Source organism: Oncorhynchus nerka, linkage group LG19 (assembly GCF_034236695.1).
Source record: "Oncorhynchus nerka isolate Pitt River linkage group LG19, Oner_Uvic_2.0, whole genome shotgun sequence".
Taxonomy (NCBI): Eukaryota; Metazoa; Chordata; class Actinopteri; order Salmoniformes; family Salmonidae; genus Oncorhynchus; species Oncorhynchus nerka.
Window position 1 is genome coordinate 25704807 of NC_088414.1, and position 26901 is coordinate 25731707.

Below are 26901 nucleotides of genomic sequence, written 5' to 3' on the forward strand. Positions count from 1 at the left end.
GCTGTAAAAGCAGAGAAGTGTATGTTGTGCTCTCTGTGGTCTGGTCACTGATAGGACGGTATGATGAATGACGGCCGGGGGGATAACTCAGAGAGACAGTGCCAGGGCAGGTCTGACAGACGATCCGTGGCTTTGTCTCAGAGAGCATGCTCGTCTTTGTCCATCTGTCCCAGCGGCTGCCGGTGGCACCAACGCAGGGCCTGTCGAGAGCCACAACGGATTTCAAGAGGCTCCCGCCGGTGTGACTTTTGGCAGGTGGTGGCTTCAGAAAGCATTGTTTTCTCAGGGGGAGGGGTGTCTGCAGTAAAACCCTGCCATGCCTACTGTTGTTGGACTGGCTGGACATACACACTGAGGCTAGGAGAGAACATCGGATTACAGAGGAACTCCAGGCTAACTGTACCACAATCCATACGGTTTCAGAGTTATTTTGTGAATATCAATATTTCATTGCCACCCCCACATATATACAGTACACTCACAAAGACAGAGCAACATATGTGAGTTTTCGGAAGTGTTGAAGTCTAGCTTCTCTGTTGATTACTCTTGGAGCTATGGAGATTACATGCACTGTCCTTGGTGTTGAAAACGGCATGTGTGTTTCAAGGACAAGATGGTCGCTGTCCAGTCCTGAATTGTATGTAGGTTCTTGAAAATGTGAAGCTAACGTTTATCTGCTATTTTTGATCCCCAAGGCCGCAGTGTTCTACACTGAATTCATTCTATACTGGTATCAGTATGAAGACTGTAAGTGCCCTCCGTACTTTTGTCTCTATGTGCTTATTGAAATGTTCTTTGTTCTAAACTCTGCGTACACAAACACACACACACACACACACACACACACACACACACACACACACACACACACACACACACACACACACACACACACACACACACACACACACACACACACACACACACACAACCCGACTGACTTTGTTTGCTTAGTTTGGCAGTGCTTCTGTCAGGTTGAGAGACCTCTTGTCTCCAGGCGCCAGTGGAGTGAGTGGCCTTTCATTAATCTGCCTGTCTGCACTGGAGACCTCCCCTAATTAAAGGCAGTGTTTACCTTTGAGCTGGCACGCCTGCTGAATTATTGATAATTAGCCTGTCCTGGTCACTCCACTGGGTCTTCCACTGAGAACACACAGGCCAGTGGACGGATAGATGCCAACACATACCCTACGTCTGTTGTATAGCCCAGGGGTATGGACATTTACAGAATGCATATGTAGCGTGATATGTTTTCTTATTTTAACCACAATTCTGCAAACTAGAACAAAATGATGTAGTTAGCAAGGCCATGGTAATGTGTCTTGTTATTTGGGCTGGGAATTTGCCAGGGACCTCACAATATGATATTATCATGATACTTAAGGGCCGATACAATATGTATTACGATTCTCACTATTTTCATGATTCTATATGTATGACGATTTGATACTGAGCAAACATATTGCTCACCATATTTCTTCTGCAGAGGGACAAGAGAGAGTCATGAGAAAACGAGTTTTGATCAGTAGCTAAGTTTCCATCCAATTGGCAACAGATTCTCATGCAAATATTGTAAAATCAGTGCCTGATGACATAGTTCACACAAAATTGACTTTTTCATTTTGATTTGACCATCCCCTCATCTCTGTCTATAGCAACTGCCAAACGGCAGTAAAGCATTGATCGTCATGTCTCCAGAATAAGACCCTCGATATTTATTGGAAAGGAGCATCAAGATCACTGTGCACTTTTACCACCCTGTGAAGTTCATCGTAACTTATTTAATCTATAGCCTAATAAACTGTATTGGTATCCCAAGCTGCGGTAGGAGGACCACACACCATATCATTGCGTGACTCCAAGTTTACTTTGAAATTATGGTTATTATATTTCCATATAAAAAGTGTTTCCACCACTTTTCTTGCATGATTAATAGTCATCACGTTTCTTGCATAGTTAATTTTACCAACGCAAAAAGATCCCACCATGTCAAACAAACAAATGATCTGTCAGAATGTATAATATTGTACCAAAATTACCTGTTTTCATCACAGCTGATGTTTATACGGTATGACTTTAATTGAAGCGAGGTTAGAAATTAAAGTTCTGAAAAAAATGGCTCCCTATTTAAAAAGAAGATGGAGATCAAGCTACGAAGGAAAAATACTGGAGTTTTGGTGCAGGTACAAGCAACTAGCGCAAAAAATAATATTGCAATGTTGTCAAAACGATACAATATATCGTCAAAAAAATGATATCCCTATATGTACCTGTATCAATCTTTCCCCTCATCGTTACATGTTATGTAAGCATGTCACGCCCTGGTCTTAGTATTTTGTGTTTTCTTTATTATTTTGGTCAGGCCAGGGTGTGACATGGGTTATTTATGTGGTGTGTGTTGTCTTGGGGTTTTTGTAGGTTATGGATTGTGGTATAGTAGAGTTGTCTAGGTAAGTCTATGGTTGCCTAGAGTGGTTCTCAATCAGAGCAGGTGTTTTTCGTTGTCTCTGATTGGGAACCATATTTAGGCAGCCATATTCTTTGAGTGTTTCGTAGGTGATTGTTCCTGTATCTGTGTTTGTTTGCACCAGATTAGGCTCAGTCACTTTGGTTTTTCTTTTTTCCTTGTTTTGGAAGAGAAGAGAACGAGCGCCATTCTCCTTGTGGAGATGGTGCTAAATACATCAACACGGTCGGTCCCTGGGATTGGGCTGGCCAACACGATTCGGTTTGCTTGGAAGGAAAAGGAGTTGGAGCCTTTAGGACGGGAAACTTTTGGAAGGATAATATTGATGGGGATTCTAAAGCTGACGGTGAAGGACGTGTTTTGTTTCCAAGGCAACTCGTTGGAGGGAGCATACGACGTGGCACTATATACAGAGGAGAAACACAATGATATCCTGAGAAGGGCAAGAGCAGTGAGAGGTGAGAGGCCGATGAGCCACTATGAAATAACAAGCCTGGTGAAGAATAACTTTAGGGTTGTAACTGTCAACATTTACAACCCATATGTTAAGGACGAAGAGGTGAGGGCCTTTTTGGGGAGATACATGGATAACGTCTCCTCAGCAAGGCACCTCAAAGACTCCCTTGGGTTTTGGAATGGGAGGAGAAGCTTCCAGACCCTCCTCAGAGAGGACCCAAAGGGACATGGTGGCTACCTCCATCCTCCTGCTATGTTCTCCCTAGGGGCTGACAGGGGGACGTTGTATTATGCACGTCAGCCCCCATTTTGCAGGCGCTGTATGGCCTACGGACACATATTCGCCTCGTGCAGCACAAGAAAATGCAGATTTTGTGGATCTGAGGAACACGAGGCGAGGGATTGTGACAAGCCTAAGACGTGCCACGGGTGTGGCTCGTCAGCACACCTGTGGCGGGGGTGCCCGGCTCGTCAGAGGTCATATGCGTCTGCGGCTGGGGGGGAGCAGGAGCGGGGGATGGGGGAAGAAGAGGAGCGGAAGGAAGCACACCTCATGACCAGAGTGCAGGTCCAGAGGGGAAGGCCGCAAGGAAGGAGGAGGAGCAAGAAGCGGAGGATGGAAGAGAGAAGGAAACGGAAGGCACGGGAGTAGGAGAACCAGGAAAAGTGGCGGAAGAAGGCAACCGAGTGGAGGAGCATGAGAGAGAAGAAAGCGAGGGAGGAGTGTTGGAGAAGGAGACGGTGGAAGAGCAAGTGGACTGGGGGGAAAGTGCCCTGGTGGAAGAGATGAGGGGTATGGTGGAGGAACTGGCGGGGGGGGGGGGGGGGTGGTATCTCTCCACTGCCGCCATCACCAAAGAAGAGAATGAAGAGGAGGGTGCGATTGGCCGACAGTGAGAGGGAAGGGATGGCCAAGAGAGTGATGGGGGTGGGAGAAACATCTGGGCTGCTGCTGGTTTGCCCAGGCCCTCAACTTCTGTTGGGTGGGGACACCCCTAACAAGACTCAGGACTGGGTACAGGAGGAGGTGGGGAGTTTTTTGTTTGGGGACTCAGCCTCCCCGATTTTTTTCCAATCCAGCTGCAGCACTGGGGAGCCAAACACTAATCCTGCATCCTGGGTTGGTGAGATGGAGGAAGAGGGGGGAATGTCGGGAGTACGGATGGTGTTCTCACCGGTAGATATGGAGCAGGGGAGCATCGGGTGAGTCTCCTGTTTTTGTTTTTTTCTGTCTGGGTTCAAATTTGAGTGTATAACATGTTTTATTTTATTCTTTCATGGGGTCTAATTTTACTTTTGTTAGTTTAAATGTAAGGGGTTTAAGGGATTTTGTTAAGAGGAGGGTGGTTTTTAGTTATTTGGAGGGTGTGGGGTTTGATTTTTGTTTTTTTACAGGAGGTTCACCTAAGGGATGGAGGGGATGTTAATAGGTTTAAGAGGGAGTGGGACAAGGGGGAGTCAGTTTGGGGTATTGGGGGTGCACTCATCGGGGTAGGGATTTTGTGTGGGCACAGGGAGGTAAAAGTGGAGGATTCTTTTGTGGTAATGCAGGGGAGGGTTATAGGGGTGGATGTCACGATAAGGGATTGTAAATTTAGATTAGTGGTGGTGTGTGGGCCACAGGTGGTGGCAGACAGGAGGGAGATGGTGGACTGTCTGACGCCCCTGTGTGTCACAAATAGGAAATTAGTGATAGGGGGGGATTTTAATACAGATTTAGGAATGGGGGGGATAGCAGTGCAGGCGCCATTGCCGGGCTAATGGCTTGCCATGGTCTGGTAGATGGTGGTCTGCACACTACTCCGAAAATGGACGGTCCTACATGGCGCAACTCCAGGGGGGTTGAGCGGAGGCTCGACTATATTTTTGTACCCAGGTCTTTGGGTAAGTTGTCTGGGCGGCTGTTGCCTGTTTTCTTTTCGGATCACGACGGGGTGCTCCTGCAGGTGGGGTCGCCAGTCTGCCTCTTTGGTAGGGGGTACTGGAAGTTAGATCGGGATGTGCTGGAGGAGCAGGCTTTTGTTGACGGGTTTAATGGTTTCTTTTGGAGGCTTGAAGGCCTCCGGTCCATGTGCGAGGGGGTGTTAGAGTGGTGGGAATTAGTTAAGGTGAGGATTAGGGCTTTTATAATAGGGTATTGCAAGAGGAAAAAAGGGAGGAGAGGAGGGAGGTGGATCGTATCCAAAGGTTAATTGAACTCGAATACGAGGCAGGCAACCTCGGTGGGTCGTTTGACTGGGAGAGATCCGCAACCCTAAAGGCGCAGCTCAGGGAGTTGCAGGAGCGGAAGGCTCGAGCTTTCCTGGAGCGTGCGCATAGTGGCTTTCTAGAACATAATGAGACTTGTTCTGCTATGTTCTTTAAGTCGGTTAGGGTCAGACAGAGTAGGAAGGTAATGCATGGCGTTAGGGAAGAAAATGGTAGTATAGTTAGAGAACCAGAGGATATGGTCAGGGTGACAACTGATCATTTCCAAGGTTTATTTAAGGAAAGGGAAATAGATGTAGAGCAGGGAAATGTGTTTTTTAGAACACTTGTCCAGGCGGTTGCCGGAGGACATTAGAGAAGTGATGGAGGCCCAGATTTCACTAGAAGAGGTTGAGAGCGCTCTTAGGAGGATGGGAAAAGGGAAGGTGCCTGGGATGGATGGGCTGCCGGCTGAGTTTTATCTCAAGTTTTGGGGTATACTTGGACCAGTGGTCCTCGAAGTCTTGAAGGCCATCCTTGAGACGGGGGTCCCGGGGGATCAATGGCTGTTGGTGTGCTGTCACTTTTATATAAGAAGGGGGAAGTAACAGACCTTGGCAACTGGCGGCCGTTGACCATGCTGTGTGTAGATTACAAGCTACTTGCAAAGGTTTTAGCAGACCGGTTGCGCACAGCCCTTCCCTACGTCGTCCATGAGGATCAGACGTGCGGGGGAGAGGGCCGCTCTATTCGATGGAACCTACAGTTAATCAGGGACTCCATCGCTCGGGTTGAAGATAGAGGACTGCCTTTAATGGTAGCAGCGCTAGATCAGGCGAAAGCCTTTGATCGCGTGAATAGATCCTTTTTATTCAGAGTGTTAGGTCGATTAGGATTTGGGGAGAAGTTCATAGGATGGATTCGTACATTATATGTCGGAGCGGGGTGCCGAGTTAGTGTAAATAGTCACTTGGGTGACGTTTTTGACCTCTCGTCTGGGGTCAGGCAGGGGTGCCCACTCTCGGCTCTCCTCTTCGTTCTGTACATGGAGCCTCTGGGGGCTGCCATTAGGGCAGACACAGGGGTGGAAGGATTATTGATCCCTGGAAGTGGTGGGCTGCGTGTTAAGATGACGCAGTACGCCGACGACACTTCCTTGCTGCTGTGCAAGGACTCGTGCCTGACAAGGTCCCTTGCCATCTTTGGGGATTTCACCCCAGCGTCGGGAGCAGTTCTGAACCATGCAAAGTCTTCCGTCAAGTTTTTCGAAAGATGGCGCGGTAGAACGGATGTGCCTGGGGGGTTATCTCTCTGTGAGGGGGCCCTGAGGATTCTCGGGGTCCATTTTGAGACCTCCGGCTCAGCGACGTTAAACTGGAACATGCGTATCGCAGTGGTACAGAGGAAGCTAGCAATGTGGAAGGCTAGGTATTTGTCTTTTATGGGCAAAATCCTGGTCCTAAAGGTGGATGTGTTGCCGTCTCTTTTGTATTTGGCGTACATCTACCCATTGCCGGCTTGTCTGAGGAGGCCTCTAGTGAGGCTTGTGTTTCAGTTTATGTGGAGTGGCAGGTGCGAGTGGGTCGCCAGGGCACGTATGATCTGTCCCATCGGGGAGGGAGGTAGGGGGGTACTACATTTCCCCCTCAAGCTGGACACAATTTTTGTTTCCTTCTTGTTAACGGAACTTGCTCATCCAGTGATACACCCGTCCGGTTACCTCCTGCGGGTGTTCTTCTCATATCAGGCGAGAAGCGTAATGGTGTGGTCTAACACGGGTCCTCGGGCGGAACAGCTGCCGTGGCACTTTGGTCATGCGGCCAAGTGGCTGCGTGCGCACCCTGAGGTTGAAGTTGCCCGAGTAGGTTTAGATCACAGGCACCTGTACGAGGAGGTCAGAAAGGCAGGGAGTCCGGCGCCTGTAGCGGGCATCTCTTGGGGGGTCTGGGAGGGAGTGCAGGTGCGGGGTCTGGACAACAGGCTCAAGGACATGAATTGGTTGAGCCTCCATAAGTGCTTGCCGGTACGTTCCATCATGTACCGGTATAGTTTGGTGCAATCCCCCACCTGTCCAAGATCCTCTTGTGGCAGGGAGGAGACTGTGCGCCATGTCTTTTGGGACTGTGCCTTTGCCGGAGTAGTATGGGCTAGGGCACGGGTGTTGTTAGGTTTGGTAAGGGGGGATTTTGTATTGACGTGGGCCAGGTTAGTGAGAGGTGTAGGGAGAGCGAGAGGGACGGATAGGGACAGGTTTCTGCTCTGGCTTCTCATGAGTCTCTTTAAACGGGGCTGTGGGAAGCCAGGCAGAACATGGTGAAGACAGGGAAAGATTGGGGGTGGAAGGGATAGTGAGGAGGGTGGAAGGAGATTTGAGGGGAGGATGAAGAGGGAGGAGAGGAAGTGGGGGCAGCATGCTGCTTGGGAGAGGTTGAAGGGGGGTTTAGGGCTGGGTGTCATTTAGATTTGTAAGGGGATAGATTAGGGACGGGGAGATAGGGAAAGGTATTTTGTAGTGTGACGGGGAGGGAAGATGCTCCCCTGAGGTTTTGTTTGGGGTTTATGTTTAGTTAAATTAGTTTAATTAAATACCATTATTTGAGTATGTATGAAAATTATGAGTTGTAAAGAATGAATGGTATTGAAGATAATAAATAATTTTTTATAAAAATAAAAAAAAGATAGGGCTGTTTCGGTTTTTCACGTTACGTTTAGTGTTTTTGTATTGTTCGTCATTATCTTTATTAAAGAGGTATGAAGATAACCACGCTGCATTTTGGTCCGATCCCTGCTACACCTCCTCTTCAGAGGAAGAGGAAGAAAACCTTAACAGAATCACCCAACACAACAGGACCAAGCAGCGTGGTGACAGACAGCGGCAGCAGGAGCAGCGAAATCCAGATTTCTGGACATGGGAGGAAATCTTGGATGGTAAAGGACCCTGTGAGAATATCGGCGCCCCAAAGAAGAGCTGGAGGTTGCGAAGGCGGAGAGGCGCTGGTATGAGGAGGCAGCACGGCGACGTGGATGGAAGCCCGAGAGTCAGACCCAAAAATGTATTGGGGGGTGGCACACAGGGAGTATGGTGAAGCCAGGTAGGAGACCTGCACCAACCTCCTGTGCTTACCGGGGGGCTAGAGAGACCGGGCAGGCACCGTGTTATGCTGTAGAGCGCACGGTGTCTCCAGTGCGGGTGCATAGCCAGGTGCGGTACATACCAGCTCCACGTATCGGCCGGGCTAGAGTGGGCATCGAGCCAAGTGTCATGATGCCGGCTCTACGCATCTGGTCTCCAGTGCGTCTCCTTGGGCCGGCTTACATGGCACCAGCCTTGCGCACGGTGTCCCCGGTTCGCCTGCATAGCCCAGTGCGGGATATTCCACCTCGCCGCACTGGCAGGGGAACTGCCCGGGAGCATTCAACCACGTAAAGGTTGGGCAGAATCGGTGCTCCAGTGCGCCTGCACGGTCCGGTCTACAGTACCACCTCAGGCACCAGCCCTCCGGTGGCAGCTCCCGCACCAGGCATGTGCATGTCCTCGGCCCAGTACCACCAGTGCCAGCACCACGCATCAGGGTGCCTCGCCTGTCCACAGAGCCTTCCTCCTCTACAGCGAGCCGGAGTCTCCCGCCTGTTCAGCGCCGCCAGAGTTGTCAGTCTGCAAGGAGCCGCCAGAGTTGTCAGTCTGCAAGGAGCCGCCAGAGTTGTCAGTCTGCAAGGAGCCGCCAGAGTTGTCAGTCTGCAAGGAGCCACCAGAGCTGTCAGTCTGCAAGGAGCTGTCAGTCTGCAAGGAGCTGTCAGTCTGCAAGGAGCTGCAAGGAGCTGCCAGTCTGCAAGGAGCCTCCAGAGCTGCCAGTCTGCAAGGAGCCGCCAGAGCTGCCAGTCTGCTCTTCAGAGGAAGAGGAAGAAAACCTTAACAAAGCATGCATTGTTATAGCTATTAGGATGATAATGAGTCTGAACGCTTGCTCCAGATGCAGTACAGTACTGTTCCATGGCACTGATGAAATATATTCTTGATAATCTAATTACTGTAAAACTTGACCTCTGATAGCCAAAACTAAGAAATCTTATTTCTATATATTGTTCAATGTCAATTAATCTGGTACATAATATTTAAAAAACTGCTGATAAAGGACAAGATGGTTGCTACAGTATCTCGAGTTGAATTGAAAAGTTAATGGAACATGAACGCTGTCCTTAGTACTGAATGACTACTGAATAAAACCGTTATTGGGCATACCTTTAAACCTATTGAATTTTTTTTAAATCCACAGAACAAAAAAATTGGGCAGTAAACCAAAGTATGCTGGGAGGAGGTGATAAAAGTGGAGCAGGCCAGCCTAATCGAAGCTCAAAAGCTACTAATCCCTTTGACATGATTTGGACTAGCTAAGACGATTTTTAGAGGTGAGTATTTTGTGCAAAACTAAATAATGGATTCAAACCAAATGGCTGAATAATACATGAACTGGGATCTGGAGCTACAGAGTCAGTCTGTACAGAGATTAGGGTTTCCAATAGCAGCAAATAAAAATTGGAAAGAGATGAAAACAAAAATCTGCTTTTTGGTCAGCATGAGTTAGTAATGTTGTTAAGGTTAAGGTTAGGTTTAAAATAAAGTTGTAAGAAGAGAAATTGTAAAATAGGAACCTCTGCTGCACTAATCAGGTTCATCAATGGTAATGTGTGTTTTGACATGATCACCTCCTACAAGCTGTTTGAAGACATTATCAAAAAGTTGGGGGTGGAAGTGCACCAGATGTATTGTCTAGGGCACCAAAAATGAGCATTCCTATAAAAAGGGACACATGTCAGATATGACTCTGAATAATACAGTGACTATGTGTGTAAACCGTGGAGACTTCAAGATGATGTGATTCAGTCCCTTTTTTTATTCTCAGAGTAACTGCCTACCATGGTTCCCATCAGAGGCAGCTGTTTATCATTGTCTCTGATCGGGGGCGGGCAGCCATTTCCCCACTGGTTTTTGTGGGATCTTGTTTTTGTGTAGTGCCTGTGAGCTCTACATTTGCTTCACGTTTCGTTACTCTTTATTGTTTTTGTGAGTTTCATTGAATAAACATGTGGAACTCTACACACACTGCACCTTGGTCCATTTATTCCAACGATGGTGACAGCATTAACATTTTACTAGACAACTTTTACTTGTATTACCTTTTTTATTATTGAATGGAATGGTATCGGTCAATATGGGGAGGGAGAAACCCTGTGTATTCGTAACCAGGATCAGGGAAGTCCTGTTGTATACGGGACAGCGCAGGAAGGTACGACCACTCTGACATGTTTGCCAAGGTAGCCCCATTACCACCAGACAAAATTCCGATAGGCACAGTGTCTGTATCGGCTGGGAAGACAATGAAAGGTGCACATTGTTATATTAGCAGAAAACAGCTTCTGTGGAATTATGTAAAGGGTTGCTTATTCTACATGGAGCCGTTGCTACATTTGAAAGTTATCAAAACACTTAGTTTAGAATATCTACATAAATTCAGCAATTGCGTTCTTCTCATATTAATCTGTAGGCTACTGACCTATTCAAAGCTTCCTCCGGCATCTCAATCTGCCTGTAGTTATTGAACACAACATGCAGGAGATTTGTTTGTTGTGATTGAGTGGGGGGGAAACAGCGGTGGGCAAAGTTCTGACAGATGGGAGTGTCTTGGTGGTGGCAAGGACACCACCAAGAAACACCCACTACAAACCACACCCCCAAGCCAACTCATGCTTGACTTCTGTCGTGGCTGCCAGCATTTCTTGAGGAGCAAGCCAAAAAATTAGGTCAAATCAGCAAGCGCAGTTTCCTTTTAAAGAGAGAGCCTGTCTCTGTGTCATGACTCAAGCAATGCGCTGCATGACAAGCAGACATGCCAGCGAGCATCAGGATGTGTTCCAGTGGGCATTTCCAGTGTCTATTCCCCTCTAAATCAGCGCTTACCTCCTACCCTCCGTCATCAGAAACCAGTTGGCGCCTGTGAAAGTATAATGGTGTAGGTTAAAGTGTCAAACTGCTTATCCATGCCTACTGGGCATGACCATTCCAAATATATCTGACAAAAACTTTTACAGTCATGTTTGAGTTTACTCACAACTGTGAACGAAATAGTCTTTTACAGATCAAACATTTCTATAAAGAGAACAGAACACAGCATGAATTAAAATATTAGAGGGCCGATATACAACCTGCTGCTCATGATCTTGCCCTTCAGAGTATAAAGAGACGAATAAGAGGTTGAACCTCTGAGATCTGTATGTAACGCAAAGGAATTGTGAAGAGCATTAATTGATTGGCTTGGTTGATAGTTGGAATAAAATAAGCTGCCTTAGGATATTGGAGAGCGTGGAGGCACATAGGTTGACGGATAGGATATATATGCAGAAGGATATGACAGATTGGGAGTGAGGGTATGTATAGAGAGATGGATGAATATGCTTGATGGGTGGTGATAATTGCCCTCTTTAAATCGTGTTGAAGTAGAGCTGGATGGGAAGGGAGATTGGAAGGGTCCTTTCCACCGCGTGGAGTGCTCCTGCTGAGAGAGGAAAGAGAGAGGGCAAATGAGAGGAGTGAGACCCAAAAATGGTCCTCTTATCCTGCCGCACTATTAGCAGCCAGCGCTATCAGGCTCCCACATCCGCCAGGAGAGGTCAGAGCCTGATGCAGGAAGTCTTTCTAGGAGCCGCTGCTGCAGTATGGGCAGAGTGGGCGAATATCAACCAGGGTTCTGGAAAGGCTGTACTCAAGTGCCAGCTAAACTATGCCATTCACATTTACAATGCAAATTAAGATAATGCGATTTGTTAAAAGCATCTGAAGGAAAGTTACTGCATCGTGGGCTTGGGTTTCTTGATTGTGTTGCTTTGGTAGCAGTTGCACATATTGCTGGTTTAAAGGTGATTGCATACACATTAGCAGTTTGTTCATTCAATGTTGTTTTGTTTGAAAATGTTCTGATGGAGATCAGTTGGTTGGTGAAGCAGAAAAATATGCATTATCAACCATATGAACAAAACACTCTGTATCACATTTAAGGTAAACCCAAAAGCAGACTGTCGAAGTAACAATGTTTATTACAACAGGGGCAGGCAAATGACAGTTCAACGCAGGCAGAGGTCAATAATTCAGAGAGGGTGTAAGGCACTGGAACAGCAGGCGGGCTCAGGTCAGGCAGAGGTCGGTAATCCAGAGTAGTGGGGCAAAGGTACAGGATGACAAGCAGGCTCAGGTCAAGGCAGGCAGAACGGTCAGAACCGGGAAACTAGAAAACAGGAGCAAGGAAACCGGTGGGAGCAGGGAAACAAAACGCTGGTAGGTTCTACGAACAAAGTGAACTGGGGGGGGGGGGGGGGAGACAAGCACAAAGACAGGTAAAACAGATCAGGGTGTGAAACTCTGTACTGTTATGATATTTATAATTTTGGTACATTGCCAGTGGTAATCAAGTGGAAATCAAAGTCTTAAAGTAACTGCCTAGTGAACTGTGAAAAAGTTCATATTCTGTTTTCTCATATCCAGATAATGTTGTTGACTCGTCCTATACTCGTATTTGTGGCCAAAGCATACATTGGAGAGAAAACAAAATACACAAAAAACACCTCAAAAAATGCTTGCTATTTCCTCATAGAACTTGATGTCATCTCCCTGAGGAGGATGAGCTGGCCAATCAGTGGTGTAGAGGAGGATGAGTGGGCCGATCATTGCATTAAAATGTTTCATGACCTGTATACACCTCCACCATTCTGCTGTTGGGGTATGGCCAGACAATTCTAACACAGAAAAACTGCTTTTTAACATACTTAATTACCTTTTTTTGGAAGGAAAACTAATTCACTGATATTATAAGTAATTATAGGTCATATTTCATAGAAATCTGGAAACACTAGGCAGTTACTTTAAGCTGTCAATTCCGGATCCCACCGACTCCAGTTGCTCTCTTGGCACAGAGATACACAAAAAAAAGTCTGTGGTAATTTAATGCAGCCAGCCCAGCCGCCCAGGCCTCTGCATGATCCTGTGGGAGTGCCGGTGCCCGTGTAAGTGAGGCTGAACACTTTATCCAGTGGCATTAGCCCTCCACGTTTGAGTTAATACCACAGAGTAGAGCCTCTATCCGCCAGCATTAGCGTCTGCCACTCCCCCGCAGAGCAGGGAGGGGGGAGATAACACTTTCACTACTACCAGCACTAGCACACTATCTACTATGTTTCCTCACTATGGGTCGTTCCACCAATTTGTGACTTTTGAGAAGTGTTATTTGGTCAAAAAAAACAATTTTTTTGATTTCACCAATTTTAACTGTAAATCAATCTACCAAAGACAAATATTAACTTGGTCACTGTCCCCTGAGGGTTTTGAGTTTATCTATGTGGTCACTCAAGTGTCCATAATCACTATACTTAACACTGGTGCTATTTTAGCCTTTTCTTACAGACCAATCAGCCCTTCTCTTCATACCATTAACAATCTTCTAGACCCCCTCTGATTTGGTTTCCATGGGATGGCAATGTGACATTACTGGCCTGTGTCCTCTGTGCTGGAAGAGCGATGTCATCCCTGAATTAGACCTGACAGGGTTGTTTAATTTGTGCTCGGTGGGTGGACCAATAAAAAGAGCAGGAACAAATTAATAGAGGAGATTCAGGGGAATTTTCATTCAGGAACGCACTTTCATTAGCAGGAGGGGAAGATGAACGAAACCACCTGAAATTAAGAAGGAATGTGTGTGTGAAATTAAGAAGGAATGTGTGTGTGTGGGGGGTGTGGGGTACATGCAGTGGTGTAAATATTTAAGTAAAAATACTTGAAAGTATTACTTAAGTCGTTTTTGGGGTATCTGTACTTTACTATTTATATTTTTGACAACTTTTACTTCACTACATTCCTAAAGAAAATTATGTACTTTTTACTCCATACATTTTCCCTGATGACAAAAAGTGCTTGTTACATTTTGAATGCTTAGCAGGACAGGAAAATTGTCTAATTCACACACACACAAGAGCACATCCCTGCTCATCCCTACTGCCTATGATTTGGCGGACTCACTAAACACATGCTTTGTTTGTATATTATGTCTGAGCTTTGGACCATGCCCCTGGCTATCCATAACTTTAAAAAAAAAAGAAAATGATGCTGTCTGGTTTACTTTATATAAGAAGTTTTACATTATTTATACTTTGAAACTTAAGTATATTTTAGCAATTACATTTACTTTTGATACTTAAGTACATTTTAAACCATATGCTTTTAGACTTTTACTCAAGTATTATTTTACTTGGTGACTTTTCTATTAAGGTATCATTACTTTTACTCAAATATGACAATTGGGTACTATTTCCACCACTGTGTGTGTGTGTGTGTGTGTGTGTGTGTTTAACTATTCTTGTGTGGACCAGAATACCACAGTTTGACCAACTCGGGACATTTTGTTAGTCCCCACAAGGTCAAATAGGGGTTAGGAGCTAGGGTTAGTTTTAGGGTTAGGAACTAGGGTTAGGTTTAGGGTTATGGTTAGGTTTTTGGATTAAGGTTAAGGTTAAGGTTAGGGTAAGAGTACGGGTTAGGGTTAGAGTAATGGAAAATAGGATTTTGAATGGGACTGAATTGTGTGTCCCCACAAGGTTAGCTGTGCAAGACCGAAAGTGCGTGGGTGCGTGTGTGTGTGTGCGTGTCCACAATGTCAAGCAAATGTCTACCTCAGTCCTCCTCCAATTACTGACCATCTTAATTATTTCCATCCAAAATGTCACGATATTTTTATATATTGAGCAGAACATCGAGCAACACTTCTACATTTTTCCAGTAGAAGTGTTGCTCGGATTCTCTCCTCATTTTGTCTGCTTAGGGATACTTGTATCAGTCCCCTCAGCAACTACTTAACTTGTTGTTGTTTTAGCATTAGTCTGTAAGATCCCCCCCACAAATGAAATACTCAGTGGGTGTAATGTGTGATGGGTGTCTGGGTGGGCGTAATGGGGGTGGGATTCGCTGGGAGTTAGCATCAACTGGCAGTTAGCTTGTACATTCAACAAGAAATTCATCCATAGCTCCCAGCTAATGGCTATTTAAATGAGTCCTGTTTAGAAATACTAGATCAATAATTAGGTGATTTCCCTCGTCAGTTGTACAACTGAATGCCTTCAACTGAAATGTGTCTTCTGCATTTTACCCAAACCCTCTGAATCAGAGTGGTGCAGGGGGCTGCCTTAATCGACATCCAGGGCTTCACCGCCTGGGGAACAACAGGTTAACTTCCTTGCTCAGTGTAGAACGACAGATTTTGACCTTGTTCGGTTACTGGGCCAACGTTCTAAACACTAGGCAACCTACAACCTACAGAGAATGCTATGAACTTTGTATAGAAACACTTTTAAGGTCAAGTGTGACAACTGCCATCTCTTTCCTTGTCCTTCATTCGTTTTCCTGTCCATGTCTTCCACCTTTCTCCCTCCTTTAGCCTCAGTGTGTGTCTGCTCTATAGATCTACAGTCTGGACAGGTGCTGTTTGACCTGCTGTACTCTGCAGCTGGCCAAGAGGTTCCTGTCTGTTTGACCTGCTGTACTCTGCAGCTGGCCAAGAGGTTCCTTTCTGTTTGACCGGCTGTAAGCAAAACAAGATAGAGACTTCACCTCACCCTTCAGCTCTACAACAGCTCTACAATAGGCCACCGATCTCCAGCTTTTAAGCATTATCTGATGTCTTGTCACAATTTACCACAGACTCATCAGCTCTTGACCAATACAATGAAGCCAGACACAGAGAGAGAAATTATTCCGAAGCAAAGATATAACAGGTGGTATGACAGGTCTCAGTCATCACCGTGATACTATTGTGAGGCATGGTGGCAACCTGGATGTGGTGATTTACTGCAACAGATTAAATAGTATAACAGAGGAAATGTATGTGTTGGTGTATGTGTGTGTGTGTGTGGGGGGGGGGGGTACTTATTATTTTTGTATTTCTCCTTTATGCAACAGTGGACATGGATGAGTGGTCACCATCCAGTCTGATGTATGAAAAAGAGACATGCTGCTAAAAAGCCTCAGACACATGTTTCTCCTCCTTCGTCACTCCATGTTGTCTTTCGGATCTGTCTCCTGTCACAGCACTTATATTTACAGGGTGGAAATCTGAGCTGAAGGGCTTTCATAGCAAACACTGCTCAGGTCAGGATGAACAGAGAGAAGGGAGGGGAGGGGGGAGTGAGAGAGAAAGATCGAGAGAGAGAGAGAGAGAGAGAGAGACAGAGAGAGAGAGAGAGAATCCAAATGAGAATGAGAATTATAAAAAGAATGGGAGGAAAAAGAAGGAGAGAGCAGGCAGTGTGTGGCTGGGAAACCCCCTAGGGATGGGTGAACTCAGTGCATCCCAATTTTCATTTCTCGCCGTACAACCCCAGATGATTATAGTGTAATGATGGTTATTTTAATTGGACCTTTGTTTCCTTCAGTTTTCATATTGCTGAAACCCTTGGGAACTTAAACATCTTCACGCCACACACACACTCACGCATGCAAACACACACACATTCACACAGTCAAGTCAAAGCCTCACGGTGGCTATTGGACCTATTAGGCCTTCCTTCAGTGGGGGAAGATATCTTCCACTAACACAGACACAGACGGATCCTCCGGACCGGGACCGTCGCCAGATCCTCTGGACCGCGGACCGTCTCAGGAGGTTCCGGACTGTGGACCGTCGTAGGAGGTTCCGGACTGTGGACCGTCGTAGGAGTTTCCGGACCGCGGACCGTCTCAGGAGGTTCCGGACCGCGGACCGTCTCAGGAGGTTCCGGACTGTGGACCGTCGTAGGAGTTTCCGGACCGCGGACCGTCTCAGGAGGTTCCGGACCGCGGACCATCCCAGGAGGTTCCGGACCGTGGACCGTCCCAGGAGGTTCCGGACTGGGAAGTGTCCCCGGAAGCTCTGGACTGGGAAGTGTCCCCGGAAGCTCTGGACTGGGAACTGTCGCCGGAAGCTCTGGACTGTGGAGGCGCACTGGAGGCCTGATGCATGGGACCGGTACAGGTGGCGCGCTGGAGGTCTGGAGCGTAGAGCTTGCACATCCCATCCTGGCTTGATGCTCACTTTAGCCTGGCAAGTGAGGGCCCCTGGCACAGGACGCACTGGGCTGTGAAGGCGCACTGGAGTTACGTTGCGTAGAACCGCATAACATGGTGCCTGAACGGTCCCACGCTTAAGGCTGCGATCCCTGTACCCGGCTATGTAGCCAGGTGATCATAGGGTCCAGCCCATGTCAGGCCTGGTCTGTAATAAATCTTATTGAGAGAGGTTACCTACATTTTAAAGCGAGTGCGTGAAGGAGAAACAGGACGTACCGGACTGGGGAGGCGCACCGGGGGCCAGATGTGTGGAACCGGTGCAGCGCTCTCAATGCCAGCATCTCTCTCCAGAATCTTGCATCGAACTCCTCACTCGACTCTCTGACTGGCTCTGGTTCAACCAGGAAATGTGAAGTATTATGTAGATTATAATTACATTTCTGTATGTGTTGATACATTTTTAAGAAGGGAAAATCAAGTCTGAAATTTCAAAGTGGAACTTACAAACTTCAGAAGCCTTTTTGAATCTAAAACTCACTACAAGTTGAAATTGTCCTGCATTGCAGGAATGTTCTCCTGCAACATGGTGTTCTAAGTAAGAGAGCGCACACTTCTTGTAAAACACACTTCTTGTAAAACACATGATGTGACAGAAAGACTGTAGCATGCTCAGCATGATGTTGAAGAATTTAAGCAGCCCATTCACTCAGACATAATAAACCAGTAGCCAAGGTACCAATCATACAATTTTCTTTTTTACCTTTTTTTAACTATGCAAGACAGTTAAGAACAAATTCTAATTTTCAATGATGGCCTAGGAACAGTGGGTTAACTGCCTGTTCAGGGGCAGAACGACAGATTTGTACCTTGTCAGCTCGGGGGTTTGAACTTGCAACCTTCCGGGTACTAGTCCAACACTCTAACCACTAGGCTACCCTGCCAATACCACATCAGGTTAAGCATTTCCAAATCAACATTTACAACTATTACTTTCCATTGTAAACATCTTGATCATGTTCAGCACACAAAGTAACCGGTGATCTAAAGTTTAAATGTAACAATATTTCGCACAGATAACGCATTATTTTCAAAGAGCTAACAGCAAGACGTTATCTACAAGTCTCTGCTAGGTAAAGCCCCGCCCTATCTCAGCTCGCTGGTCACCATAGCAGCACCCACTCGTAGCAAACGCTCCAGCAAGTATATCTCACTGGTCACCCCCAAAGCCAATTCCTCCTTTGGTCGCCTTTCCTCCCAGTTCTCTGCTGCCACTGACTGGAACGAACTGCAAAAATCACTGAAGCTGGAGATTCCCATCTCCCTCACTAGCTTTAAGAACCAGATGTCAGAGCAGCTCACAGATCACTGCACCTGTTCATAGCCCATCTGTATACCTCATCCCCATACTGTATTTATTTATTTTGCTTATTTTGCACCACAGTATCTCTACTTGCACGTCCATCTTTTGCACATCTACCATTCCAGTGTTTAATTGCCATATTGTAATTACTTCGGTACCATGGCCTATTTATTGCCTTAACTCCCTTATTTGACCTAATTTGCACTAACTGTATTTTATTTTTTTCTACTCTATTATTGACTGTATGTTTTGTTCATTCCATGTGTAACTCTGTGTTGTTGTATGTGTCAAACTGCTATGCTTTATCTTGGCCAGGTTGCAGTTGCAAACGAGAACTTGTTCTCAACTAGCCTACCTAGTTAAATAAAGGTGTTCTCAACTAGCCGACCTAGTTAAATAAAGGTGTTCTCAACTAGCCGACCTAGTTAAATAAAGGTGTTCTCTCTAGTTAAATAAAGGTGTTCTCAACTAGCCGACCTAGTTAAATAAAGGTGTTCTCAACTAGCCGACCTAGTTAAATAAAGGTGTTCTCAACTAGCCTACCTAGTTAAATAAAGGTGTTCTCAACTAGCCTACCTAGTTAAATAAAGGTGTTCTCAACTAACCTAGTTAAATAAAGGTGTTCTCAACTAGACCTAGTTAAATAAAGGTGTTCTCAACTAGCCGACCTAGTTAAATAAAGGTGTTCTCAACTAGCCGACCTAGTTAAATAAAAAGGTGTTCTCAACTAGCCTACCTAGTTAAATAAAGGTGTTCTCAACTAGCCTACCTAGTTAAATAAAGGTGTTCTCAACTAGCCGACCTAGTTAAATAAAGGTGTTCTCGACCTAGTTAAATAAAGGTGTTCTCAACTAGCCTACCTAGTTAAATAAACCTAGTTAAATAAAGGTGTTCTCAACTAGCCGACCTAGTTAAATAAAGGTGTTCTCAACTAGCCGACCTAGTTAAATAAAGGTGTTCTCAACTAGCCGACCTAGTTAAATAAAGGTGTTCTCAACTAGCCGACCTAGTTAAATAAAGGTGTTCTCAACTAGACCTAGTTAAATAAAGGTGTTCTCAACTAGCCGACCTAGTTAAATAAATAAAGCCTAGTTAAATAAGAGTGTTCTCAACCTAGTTAAATAAAGGTGTTCTCAACTAGCCGACCTAGTTAAATAAAGGTGTTCTCAACTAGCCGACCTAGTTAAATAAAGGTGTTCTCAACTAGCCTACCTAGTTAAATAAAGGTGTTCTCAACTAGCCGACCTAGTTAAATAAAGGTGTTCTCAACTAGCCGACCTAGTTAAATAAAGGTGTTCTCAACTAGCCGACCTAGTTAAATAAAGGTGTTCTCAACTAGCCGACCTAGTTAAATAAAGGTGTTCTCAACTAGCCGACCTAGTTAAATAAAGGTGTTCTCAACTAGCCGACCTAGTTAAATAAAGGTGTTCTCAACTAGCCTACCTAGTTAAATAAAGGTGTTCTCAACTAGCCGACCTAGTTAAATAAAGGTGTTCTCAACTAGCCGACCTAGTTAAATAAAGGTGTTCTCAACTAGCCGACCTAGTTAAATAAAGGTGTTCTCAACCTAGTTAAATAAAGGTGTTCTCAACTAGCCTACCTAGTTAAATAAAGGTGTTCTCAACTAGCCGACCTAGTTAAATAAAGGTGTTCTCAACTAGCCGACCTAGTTAAATAAAGGTGTTCTCTCTAGTTAAAACCTAGTTAAATAAAGGTGTTCTCAACTAGCCGACCTAGTTAAATAAAGGTGTTCTCAACTAGCCGACCTAGTTAAATAAAGGTGTTCTCACCTAGTTAAATAAAGGTGTTCTCAACTAGCCGACCTAGTTAAATAGCCGACCTAGTTAAATAAAAGGTGTTCTCAACTAGCCGACCTAGTTAAATAAAGGTGTTCTCAACTAGCCGACCTAGTTAAATAAAGGTGTTCTCAACTAGCCGACCTAGTTAAATAAAGGTGTTCTCAACTAGCCGACCTAGTTAAATAAAGGTGTTCTCAACTAGCCTACCTAGTTAAATAAAGGTGTTCTCAACTAGCCGACCTAGTTAAATAAAGGTGTTCTCTAGCCGACCTAGTTAAATAAAGGTGTTCTCAACTAGCCGACCTAGTTAAATAAAGGTGTTTCAACAGCCGACCTGGTTAAATAAAGGTGTTCTCAACTAGCCTACCTAGTTAAATAAAGGTGTTCTCAACTAGCCGACCTAGTTAAATAAAGGTGTTCTCAACTAGCCGACCTAGTTAAATAAAGGTGTTCTCAACTAGCCGACCTAGTTAAATAAAGGTGTTCTCAACTAGCCGACCTGGTTAAATAAAGGTGTTCTCAACTAGCCGACCTAGTTAAATAAAGGTGAAATCAATTCAAATTACAATAAAAGCTGCAATAAAAAAAAAATCCAGATTATGATCATTTAAAAAGGTAAAGTCTTGTTTGAAGCTCATCTAGAAAAGGGCAGCCGCAAACTACCCTACAACAAAAAAATAGCTTGCTTAGATCTTGGGAAAACTGGATTGGTTGAACAGCGCAAAAGAGAACCTCCCCTGACAGTTTTTTTTTATCCTACCATTGCAGGAGCGAAAAAAAGAATATGCCCGAGTGGAATTTGCACATCCAGTTTTCAGCCGAAAAGGAAGCTAGGTTGAATTAGCTGTATCCCTGAAAACTGGATGCATCCAGTTGTTGGCAACTCTGCTAAGGGTGCTAAGAGACCACCAAAGAAAATTCCTTATTGGATATTTTTTTCTCCTCATTTTCAACCTGCTCTTCACAAACTGAAGAGATGAAAATAGAAATTAACAGAAATAGTATTGAAAAGATGAAATAGGAATTTAAAATACATTTATATTTTCACCCTTGGACGCGTACGATCACATATTTGTGATCATTGTTGAGTGGTCCCTGCAGCGTACCATCGCAAATATGTGATTGGAACAGTAGCAACAGAATGTATGACGCAACAAACATGTTTAAACAGCGTTCGTTGTCTGATTGTACTAATGGGAAATTAAGGTCTTCACAACTTTATTCCTCAAATTCACCTTTTATTGTTAAAGATAAATGCGAACTTCCTCAATCCAAGCATCACACGGAACACATCCACAGTGAAACTCATTCCATAAACCAGTCTAAATAACAGTTTGCGTTGACAGGAAACAAAACATAAGTTAGCGACCTAACAACTGGGCTTGTTTACAAAGTACCACATCTCAGGTGAGCGCAAGGCAGAAATATAATATTGTTTAGAAAATAACTGCGTGTCAGCTTAGCTAACAGCAGCTACATTTTTTATGATGGAAGCCATGTTTGTTTATGTTTGACAAACAAAGACTCCCTTATCCCAGAATGCTATTCACTGCAAGATGCAAATAAACAAAGTCAAAGTCAAAGATGGCTGCGCCCATTGCCAGAAAAATATTAACTTAGTTTGGCCACTTTTCAACATTACAAATCTTCAATGTACTTGTTACTGTGTATATAAGAACCGGAGCACTTGACATGACAAGTCTTTTACAATTTTTGACAAATCACAAAGAACATCAAATGTTAGCACCTCACAGATCATCACCCCAAATACACGCCTACTGCCTAGCCAGTTTTGCCAGACTTGAGTGAATCCATTTTATGGGGGTTTGTGGGGGGTTAATTTCATTTGTGGTTGATTTCCAGTCCATGGGGTGTAAAAATGGAGGAAGGTATTGTAGAGGGATATAATGTAGGACATATTACTATGATAGGAATTTTATCAATAAACGGGAGGAAAACACAGGAGTTTATAAGCTGAATAAAAATAAAACCCCTGAAAGCAGGGGTCTGAGCTGGCAAACCAGAGTAAGAATAGTTACAACCTAAGTCGGTCGAGTGAACCATCCCTTCACCTCACTTTGTATAACATCTTTGGATTTGTCACCAGTACTTGAAAACATGTGAATAAAACAGTAAATAAATTATGCTCCATACATGCATACGGTGTGCTAGAGTAGAAACTACAATGATAATGTAATAGGGCAATAATCTTAAGGATTATGCGCATTTTCGCAGCTTTTTGTTAAAAATCGCGTAACATTTCAGCGCCCTGCTACTCATGCCAGGAATATAGTATATGCATATGATTAGTATGTGTGGATAGAACACACTCAGACGTTTATAAAACTGGTTAAATCACGGCTGTGACTATAACAGAACGTGCGTTTCATCGAAAAGTGCAGGAAAATCTGATCACTGAAAATGGAAAAATATATCCATGCGCCACTTCAACCGATTGATAAAGGTGAACCACATTAAATGGGGCCAAGGTTGCAATACCTACAGCTTCCAGATTTTTTTCTTGGTCAAACTTACGCAAGGCAGTGCCTTTCTTCCGGTCTCCGACCGGATATTTTGGTTGAGATTTACCCGGACATTATTTCCAGACGTACAGCTATAGAATATACATCGCCTCGTGATCAATTTGATCGCTTATTAACGTTTACTAATACCTAAAGTTGCATTAAAAAAGTATTTCGAAGTGTTTTGTGAAAGTTTATCGTCGACTTTTTTAATTTTAAAAAATGACGTTGCGTTATCAAACTCAGTTTTTTCCTTGATTATACAGTCTTCATAGATCGATATCTAGGCTATATATGGACCGATTTAATCGAAAAAAAGACCCAATAGTGATGTTTATGGGACATCTAGGAGTGCCAAGAAAGAAGCATGTCAAAGGTAATGAATGTTTTATATTTTATTTCTGCGTTTTGGGTAGCGCCGGCTACCGCAAAATCTGTCGTGTTAGGTGACGTTGCAGTATTTTGGGGGTACATGCTATCAGATAATAGCTTCTCATGCTTTCGCCGAAAAGCATTTTACAAATCTGACTCGGTGGATAGATTCACAACGAGTGTAGCTTTAATTCACTACCTTGAATGTGTATTTTAATGAAAGTTTAATGAAAGTTTGAGTTTTATCAAAAACTATAGGTGGCGCTCTGAAATTCCGCTGAGTGATGTTCCTGCATGGGAACTGTATTCTGCGTCATCCTTAAGAAGGAATGCACACATGTCCAAATGTATTATTAATAAGGAAAACAACAATGAAAGCAATGTGTCAGAAAATGCGGCAGATGTTATTTTCTGCAGGTTCTGTTCTGCATGCTTAATCTGAGAAAACACTAGGGAAATGCTTGGGCTCTTGTAGAAGAGAGAAGTTTGTCAGGCTCAGTAATTCCTCAAACGAAAAGGGCTACTTTCTATGTGAATTAATGAGGAGGGGGAACACACCTCAATTCAAATTGTTGTTAGAAAATAAAACTAATTAGAAATGAATTTGAAATTGACAAGTTGATACATATCCTGTAGATAATTAGCAGGCAGTGTTCATTGGTTTGAGGGCAGTGTGGGTTAAATGTCCTGTTGCATAACAATCACATTTTGGAACAGTGAGTGTGTCCTGACATCACGGGCATAACAAAACTCACGCTAGGGCAACCGTTACAGATATTTGGAACTCACTAGTGAAAAGGTAAAAAATTATGGTTTGTTCCTCACTTCCCACAAGCCTCCATTTAAATATTCATCCACAAGGTCGTCCATGTGTGTGAGGCTGGAGAGAAAGCCTTGATCTATTTATTTTGGAGATTTCCAGAGTTTTCCTTCGGAGATGGCCTAACATCCAACCATCCATTTTGAATCACATCTGAGACGATAAGTGGAGGGCTGCTGTTATCCAATCACCACTCACCTCAAGATCAAAACAAAAGTATGTCTGTCTGTCTTTGCCTCAATCTCTCTGACATAAGGCTACTTGTGCATTTATGTCGACTGCGCACATCTTCCTCAACCAACCATAAACATACAGAAACAAAGAGCCAGGCATGCAGCATGACTAGGTCTACTCATTCAGATGCCGCCTGTTGAAAGCCAGTTAATCCCTATCTTCCCATCATCGTGACATGGTGTCATGTGCATGCATACAATGTAATGGACACTAGCTTCTATACCTCAACTCATTCAAGCAATTCAGGTCTGCTCTCCTGGGACCTCGTTATGCAGAGCATTCTATAGAGAAGCATACAGCTACTGTACAGGGCTGACTGAACAGGATATGAGGGTATTTTCATGTATTTCATTCCCCCATTTCAATGCAATTTGTGTTTTTGAGAAGAACTTACATAAAGTACCGGAAGGGTTTTCAACAGCAGCTGCTTTTTTTTAGATTCTGTCCATATTTGATGGTGAAGATTAAAACCAATCACCCATGCAGAGTTGAAGTGAGCGTAGCTGTGGCTGCTGGGTTGTTCTGTGCTGTGCTGGGTTGTGCTGTGCCATGCTGTGACGTGCGGCGAGGCAGGCCTGTGCTGAGAGGGCGGTCATCTCTGTGATGTCTTCTGATCCCTCCCAGTCCTTCATCATCCACAAGGGAGCAGAACTGGCGAGCTGTTTGGAAAGGAAGGCTATCATCAGAGGACACGTTTAATTTCAATGAAGACGACTTTGTTTCCTAATTAATCTCCTGGCTCCGGCTCCCTGCTCCACTCCTGTCACTTCCTCGGAATTAAACACGGCCGGCAAATTTGTTAAATCAATTATCAAGAGAGGAAGCGGGCTTTCAGTTAGCACGCACACACAGAGAGGCTACGCTGCACACATACATGAGATAGCTAGACGGTAGAAGAGACATGCCGCTGTGGAGAAGCATGGGAGGCCTTCAGGAGAAAGGTGGAGTGTGTTGCTGGAATGACCAACTGACGAGCAGGAAAACAGGAGAAAGAAGGAGCTTGTCCTTATTGACATGGTGGAGAGCTTTGAAAACAAGAGTCTGAGGAGGACTCTCCAACAAAACAGAATGGCGGCTCCCCAAGAGACATGATCCACAGAGAGAGATGAGTAGAGGGGGAAAGAGTGGGGGCAAGAGAGAAAGGTAGATGCTGAAGAGGAGACGAGGCAGAGGGAACGTACATTGGAATGCTTAGAATGTTTTGTCCTGTGAAACACATTAAACAATGCCCACGTTAGTTTCTACTCTCGTCTCATGTCAAATCAAATCAAATGTATTTATATAGCCCTTCGTACATCAGCTGATATCTCAAAGTGCTGTACAGAAACCGAGCCTAAAACCCCAAACAGCAAGCAATGCAGGTGTAGAAGCACGGTGGCTAGGAAAAACTCCCTAGAAAGGCCAAAACCTAGGAAGAAACCTAGAGAGGAACCAGGCTATGTGGGGTGGCCAGTCCTCTTCTGGCTGTGCCAGGTGGAGATTATAACAGAACATGGCCAAGATGTTCAAATGTTCATAAATGACCAGCATGGTCGAATAATAATAAGGCAGAACAGTTGAAACTGGAGCAGCAGCACGGTCAGGTGGACTGGGGACAGCAAGGAGTCATCATGTCAGGTAGTCCTGGGGCACGGTCCTAGGGCTCAGGTCAGTTGAAACTGGAGCAGCAGCACGGCCAGGTGGACTGGGGACAGCAAGGAGTCATCATGTCAGGTAGTCCTGGGGCATGGTCCTAGGGCTCAGGTCCTCCGAGAGAGAGAGAGAGAAAGAAAGAGAGAAGGAGAGAATTAGAGAACGCACACTTAGATTCACACAGGACACTGAATAGGACAGGAGAAGTACTCCAGATATAACTAACTGACCCTAGCCCCCGACACGTAAACTACTGCAGCATAAATACTGGAGGCTGAGACAGGAGGGATCAGGAGACACTGTGGCCCCACCCGAGGACACCCCCGGACAGGGCCAAACAGGAAGGATATAACCCCACCCACTTTGCCAAAGCACAGCCCCCACACCACTAGAGGGATATCTTCAACCACCAACGTACCATCCTGAGACAAGGCTGAGTATAGCTCACAAAGATCTCCGCCACGGCACAACCCAAGGGGGTGGCGCCAACCCAGACAGGATGACCACATCAGTGAAGCTACCCACTCAGGTGACCCACCCCTTCCAGGGACGTAATAGGGTTAGAGGCAGAGAATCCCAGTGGAAAGAGGGGAACCGGCCAGGCAGAGACAGCAAGGGCGGTTCGTTGCTCCAGAGCCTTTCCGTTCACCTTCCCGCTCCTGGGCCAGACTACACTCAATCATATGACCCACTGAAGAGATGAGTCCTCAGTAAAGACTTAAAGGTTGAGACCGAGTTTGCGTCTCTGACATGTGTAGGCAGACCGTTCCATAAAAATGGAGCTCTATAGGAGAAAGCCCTGCTTCCAGCTGTTTGCTTAGAAATTCTAGGGACAATTAGGAGGCCTGCGTGTTGTGACCGTAGCGTACGTGTAGGTATGTACGGCAGGACCAAATCAGAGAGATAGGTAGGAGCAAGCCCATGTAATGCTTTGTAGGTTAGCAGTAAAACCTTGAAATCAGCCCTTGCTTTG